Source organism: Geospiza fortis, unplaced genomic scaffold (assembly GCF_000277835.1).
Source record: "Geospiza fortis unplaced genomic scaffold, GeoFor_1.0 scaffold601, whole genome shotgun sequence".
Taxonomy (NCBI): domain Eukaryota; kingdom Metazoa; phylum Chordata; class Aves; order Passeriformes; family Thraupidae; genus Geospiza; species Geospiza fortis.
The window spans coordinates 535,263-541,807 of record NW_005054566.1 but is presented as its reverse complement, the minus strand read 5'-3'; the positions used below and the strand labels follow the sequence as shown (position 1 = coordinate 541,807).

The following is a 6,545-nucleotide window of genomic DNA, read 5'->3' as shown; positions in this document are numbered from 1 at the left end:
CCCCCGCCCCCGGACTGAGGGGGGAGCCATGTTTTGTTCCCGCTCTGCTGTGGCCGCGTGGTGAGGATCCTTCAGTACCCTGCCCCGAGCGCCCTCATTCCTCTCTTACCGGCAGTAGCGCCCTGGGGTGGTGGTGTCCCCGGCCTCCTTCTCCCGGCGAACGGTGAGGATGGATGATGATGGCCTCGGGGGGCCCGGGTAGCCCAGTTGCCCCGAGGTGGGGGGTCCCTCTCCTGGGGTGCTCCTCGTTTCACCTGCCCGGCCGCTCAGGACGCTCCCTCAGGACGCTCCCTCAGCGTGTTTGTGAGGCCGCGCGGGGGAATCTCCGCACCATTTGAGGGTGCTCGATAAAACTCCGGGGGGCAGGAAGGAGGTGATCACTGTGCGTGTTTGGCTCTTGATAAGGGCAGGGAGGGCCTGGAAGCTGCGTGGAAGCCATGGCCTGGGAGTGGGTCTGAGGTATTGGGGTGCACAGGGGTACCCCTCGTCGCCATGGGGAGCACTCGGCAGCCTTCAGGGTGAGCTCTGCAGCGTCTGGGTGAGCCCTGCATCACGATGCTGCTCATACCGGCCTTCAGGTGACTCCTCTTGGCAGGTGCTCAGAGCTGGACCTCAGGCATTCGAGGCTCCCCAGGTGGGTGAGTCACCCGAGGCATTCAGCACCGTGATCCCCTGCTGGCTGTGCAGGATAGACTGCGGAACCGTGCTCCTGCTCCAGGAAAGGTGCCTTTAACTCTTGTTTCTGCCTTGCTCAGGGAGGAGGTAGTAGTAAGGTCATGTTGGCCCTATAGATGTTTGAGGCGTGCATCCACCCTCTGGTGTGCGAATTGGTCAGCTGGCGAGGCGTTGCGATGACCAGCAGCAGAAAGCTGGGGCTGCTAGAGCTCATTGGTGGCTGGTGGTAGCTTACGCTCCCTGGGCCGCAAGGGGCTGTCAGAACACTCCTAGAGCTAAGACCGACCGGCTCTGGTTGTGGCCTGGTGGCCTCTGGCAGGTGTTTGCTGGCCCCAGGGTGAGATGCTCGGGGAGCTTAGCGGGACTGGGCTCCAGACATGCTGCTGCAATGCTTCACCCAGGGTGGGTATTGCAGGTCGGGCAGGAGTCCTGCAGCTGAAGGGTGCACAAATGCATCATGAAGGTGAACAATGCCAGAGGGTTTGAAAGTTGACTCAGGCAAAGGGGATGAGTGTGAACAGGAGGATCATAAGGAAATTGTGAATTGTATCTTCGGCAGGAGAGGTGGGATTTGTGTCCTGAAACAGTAAATGGCCTGAGTGCTCACACCCTGCCCCTTAAGTGTGGACCTTTTGCACAATGGTTACTCATGTTCTCCAGCTTCAATTTTTTTTTCTTAGGAAAAAGGTGGGTTTCCTTAGTTGCATCACAAGGAAGCAGGTATAATGATTCTGGTTTTGTCCCTTTCTGTGAGCCTTAAGTCTTTCTGTGGTGTACAGGCATCCCATTTTCATGCTAAGTGAGGTAATTTGGTGCTGTTGGATTCTCCTGGGTGTCTTTGCGCTGAGGTTGCCTTGGCTGTGTCTGGAAGGATAGGAGCAGTGCTGAGAAATGGGCTAGAGCAGGGAGCAGGAGTGTGCTGGGTGTAAAGAAACTCCCCCAAGCTCCTGATAGTGCCTTTGCTGGGGAGGAACTTCCTTGGTCTTAGATGAACCGCCGGGGCGAAGGACCTCCCAATTACAAACAAGTTCTGCTAGTGTATGTCAAATCTCTCTGTGGGGGTGCCTGTGGCTGTCCTAGCTCCTTGGGAAGGTGTGAAACATTGTTCCCTTTCAGGAGGTGTTACCTGGAAAAGGTGTGAATGGTCGCGTGTGCTTTCTCTTGGCTCCTATTTGGCGCAGTTGGCCTGATTTTTCTGGCAGCTAAGGTGGAAAATACCCAGTGACTTTCACGCTGTCATTTTATGTCTCCTTTATGAGGAGTTGAAAAGCTGCACGTAGGCTTGGGAGGTGCATCTCATTAGGCCCTGTAGTGCAAATCTACTGTTGCATTTTTATGGCATTTCCCATTTCCTCCTCTGGAATCAGCCTATAACAGACTCTTAAGAGAGTGGGAGCCTCTCACTGGTGGTATCGGTATGACTCACTGTGTCCTTAGAGCCGCTGCAAAGTAGTTCTGTAGCTAAGGAAAATCCACGTGGGGCTGTAGTTAATTACTGAAACCGCAACCACCTGAGTGCTACTGGGCCCTCAGTGCGACCTCCTCCTCTGCCTCCATCCCAGTGCTGCCTTGGTTTGAGGGCTGGGTTCTTGGTGCGAGTGTCCATCCCACTTCCATCCATGTACTCCTGGGTCCTTGGTGTGACCTCCTCTCCCACCTCCACCCTTGTGTTTTTGAGTCCTTGGTGTGCACATCCCACCTCCATCCTGGTGCTTACTCATCTGTGGTTTGAGGGCTTGAAGGTAGCAATAATGTGGCAGTGGCTGGGATCAAAATTCAGGCTCCTGCTCGTAGGGAAGGGACAGCCAATTCAGTTTGATGGTAACTGCTGTGACTTTTTGTGATTTTGCAGCCCCCTGCTTTGCCAAGACACCCGGTGCTCTCTCTGGATTGGCATTGGCGGGTCTCTAATGAAAGAATGCCGATGCTAGTCCATACTACATTTTTCTCATTCTGAGGATTTCTGTGAGGGCACAGGGTGTCCTGGGAGCGTTCCTGAGCACTGCTAGCGCAGGGAGGATCAACTCTGTGTCCTGGCAGAGCACAGCTTGTGCTCAGGGTGTGACTGGGAAACTCTGTGCAGGGGCGTGAGCACCTCCTGTCCCCACCTGAGACAGGGGTTTGGCTGTAAGCTGGTGCCGTGAGAATCCCTTTCCCTAGGGATGGGGGGACTCTGGGTGCTGTGCTGGGGTCTAAAGCTGATGTGAGCCCAGACTACATGCAAGAGCTGCTTGCTTCACATAATATTCCTTTAACTGGTCTGCAAACCCCTCTGGCTGCAGGATTTTGGATTAGAGGGCTCTAGAAGAACCATGACCACAGCCAGGCTCTGGTGTAGAAATAAGCCAGGCTTTCTCCCTTGGACGTGTTGGTATCTTGTTTAAGCTTGACTTCATGCTTCCTCACACCAGTAAGATGGTTGATCCTTACTGAGCATTGGTGATACTAACAACCAGGCACAGCAGCCCCAGACGGGAGCTTCTCTGGTGGACACAAATAGCTGCTCATCTCTCTGGTTGGTTGACTTCCCTCAAAGCTGCCAACAAACTATCCCAATGCCTCACTTTGCAGGGCAGCTTGCAGCCTTTCTTGCCTTTCTTGCCCTGTGCCATGCTGGGAGCGTTTTGGGGGCTGAGGGGCTGTGTCCACGAGAGAGACCAATTGTGAGTGTCCAGGGAAAGACCGTGGCTATGCCCGGTGGGATGAGCAGGATGATCTGTGCCTCTGCGGGCTGAGGCTTGTGCTGCCAGTGGGGGAGCTGGAGTAGGGTGGCTGCCAATGCTGTGCCCCATGGCGTCTGTCTGTCTGCGTGCTGGTGCTGGCTCACCGGGCCGGCAGACCAGGGCATGTCTGGGAGTGTGTTGGCCATTTCTGGTGGGAAGAGGCACTGAGTGGGCTGAGCTGCTCCTGGCCAAAACCTTGAGCTTGCCTGTGTGGGCTGCTGGCCTTGAGTGAGCCCTGCCTGTGCTGCTGACCTTGGCTCACCCCAGCAGCAAAGGCTGGGGCTGAGCAGGGCCTCAATTGACTATTGTCCTGGTGCAGAGCCCTTGGAAGCGCTGGGGAGTCACGTAGGCCATGTGCTGCCAGGTTAAACCCTGCCTGTGGGTGCCTGTTGGAATTAAAGCTCTGTGCATAATGCGCTAAACCTGCTTAAAACTGGTGAAAGTGGTGTCTCCTGACAATCTCTATTTCATCTCCCTTCAGGCCAGAAAAAGGCCAAATTTGAAGGTATAGAGTGTTATAGGCTGTGAACAGCTGGCGATTGCCAGCCCCTTCATTTCCCCAGCAGGAGATCTCAGTTTAGTTTTAGGGATCAGAAGGAGAGATTCTGGGGGCCTGCCAGCTCCCCATGTTGGGCAAATGTCCCATGGATGTTTATGGCCTTGTGCTGAGCATTGCAAGGGCTTCTTGTGAGCTGGGCTTGGAGGGGCTGGATGTGGCTAATTCTTTGGGCTGGGCTGATGGGAATGAGCTCCTGGGGAACAGCATCCCCCTTTCTGCTGGGGGCTTGAGGGAAGAGCTCCCTCAGGGAGTGCAAACTCTGCTGCTAGCAAGGGGCAGCTTTGTGCCTATCCTTCCTGGCCTAGGTGTTTCACTGATGGCATTTGTAGCCCAAAGGCTGGGTCTAGCTTACAAGGGCACAAAGTGCCCAAATGGCCGTTGGATAGCTGGGACAACCCAGGGCATCTTTTTGCTGTGGAGATCCTTGTCTGGACAATGCTATGTCCATCTCAAGCTGGGGGAGCACAGGAGGACCAGAAAGCAGGAAGCAAAGACAGCAGGGCTGGGATGAGCCACTGTGGATTTCACACCTGTGAAGATACCAGATGAACCTCTGCTGGCTGCAGCACAAATCTGTGTGGGCACTAGGCTGATGGTGAGTTGTGGGAGAAAGATATGGGTCTCTCAGCTTGTTCTGCTCCATGGAGCAAGAGTTGAGGCTCCCTGCCTGTCCTGCTCTAGTTCCCAGGTACTCAGAGAGCCCTGCTCCAGGGGAAAGGCTTTGTGAGCTCAAAGGGCAGCAGGTGCCGCTGAGTGTATAACTGCTGGAGGGATGTGTGAGTAGAGGCAGAGGTGTGTTGTGCCTGGGCAGGGTCTCTGCTTGGATGGGGGAATGGCCCTCTTCCTTTGACCCCAAAAAGAAGTGATGTGAACCGCTTCAATAAAGGCTTTGCCCCAGAAATACTTTGGGGCATTTGCAGTGCTCTATAAATGTGAGCCTCTGTCTTTCTGTGCTGGAGTGCTGCCAATCTGAGCTTTCAAAAGCACAGCAATTTACTGCATTATGTAACTAAAAGTCTTGAAATCATACTCTTCCAGGCTCCTTTGGAGAAAGGATAACTGCTTGTGGGTGGGACCTAGGAGATGGCAGGGCTTTAGTCTTCTGAGGGATCTGTTTTGGGCTATTACCATCCTCATTGTCTCAGTTCCTGCTCTCACGCTTGCTGTGCAGAGGAGGGTGGCTGTAGGCTACCCATTCCTGCAGATTAGTCAGTGCTTTTATAGGGAGCAGTTGTGATACTCACAGTCATTACTTGGTCTCATCCAAGTAATTACAGCAAATATGGTTATTTTATTTCCTAATAGGGTGAACTGTAGCTGGCTGCCTGGCAGCTGTGAATTTGATTTCTAATCACATCTTACATGTTGCAACTCTTCCAAAACACCTGAAAATGTCATAACTATGTGTTCTGGTTGTTTTTTGTTTTTTTAATTTCCCTTTTTTGCAAAAGGGAGGGAATCTTTCCAGTTGGGCTGGCTGCCTTACATGTGCTTTATTTTTTTTTCCTCACTTGTTTGAAACTAGTTCTGTGTGGGGGCAAGGAGTAAATCGTCAAGAAGCCTAATGCAGTTGAATGATGAGCTTTCTAAAACTGGTCTTTCTTAATAAGGATTTTCAGTGAGTCAGGGAAGAGTGTTGTGGCATGCAGAACTCTTTGTGTAAATTCTCAGGTGTCAGACTTCGGGAATCTTTGGTCTCAAAACCTTGTTCAGCTCAAGGTTTTTCATTGTGCCTCAGCAATGCAAGAGAGGTCATGTCTAACCTGCCAGAAGCCTTTTATTTTACAGAGATGCCACCTCAGGAGGAGAAATGCTGCTTGTAGGGGAAGAAAAAATAAGTTAACCAAGCCACAGTCATTTTGGAGCAGTTGAGCTCCTTGGGAGCAGTGAAAGAATTAAACCAGTGTATATGTCTCAGGAACAAAAGGGAAAAATCCCCAACACCTCATCAAAACCTCCTCAACCTTTGCCTTGGATGGCTTTTGTTGCATGTAGTTTTAATTAGTGCTCACAAGTAGATTATATTCCTTGCTGGGAGCTTTTATAGCCAACACCTGGTAGTTTCAGCTTTAAATAGTGTTTTGGATAAATCATTGTGGTTGGATGATGCTTTAGGGTTCACTGAAGGCTGTGAAAGCTCAGTGTGGCTCAAAGCAAGAGGTGGCAGAAGCTCCAGTGTGCAGCTTCTGTGGGGAGGGCATGTTCAGCAATTCCCAGTGCTTTTGGTGGGTGGGTGGGCTGCTCTGTCTTCCAAGAGACTGGACTGCATTGCGAGTCTCTGTGAAGCCTGGCCGCTCCCTCAGGGGTCCCACGTGGGTGCCCACAGGTGTGTGTTGGCCCAGGGATCTGCCTGCAGCCAGACACCGGAGATGCAGCTCATCCTGTTGAGTCCCAGAGAGGAAATCAGAGGAAATGGGCTCTGGCTCCTGGGCATAGTTCAGCTGTGGACGTGCCAGGGGCAGCGTCTTGTCAATGATTCCTTTGTTGGAGTGGCGGGTGGCTTGGAGCTGCTCATGATGGTCATGTGTTTCACTGGCCAGGATGCAGGAAAATACCCTGCCAGTGAAAAATCATTGTCTGGGTCACAC

At 52.7% G+C, this 6,545-nt stretch overlaps 1 long non-coding RNA gene across 1 annotated transcript in view; it reads right to left on the bottom strand.

Moving 5' to 3' along the window:
- Nucleotides 1-145, bottom strand: part of LOC115948856 — a 14,249-nt gene extending 14,104 nt beyond the window's left edge. The window contains exon 1 of the long non-coding RNA XR_004082623.1: nt 110-145. This is a non-coding gene — a long non-coding RNA (uncharacterized LOC115948856). The remainder of the gene's footprint in view (nt 1-109) is intronic.
- Nucleotides 146-6,545: the final 6,400 nt, after the last annotated feature.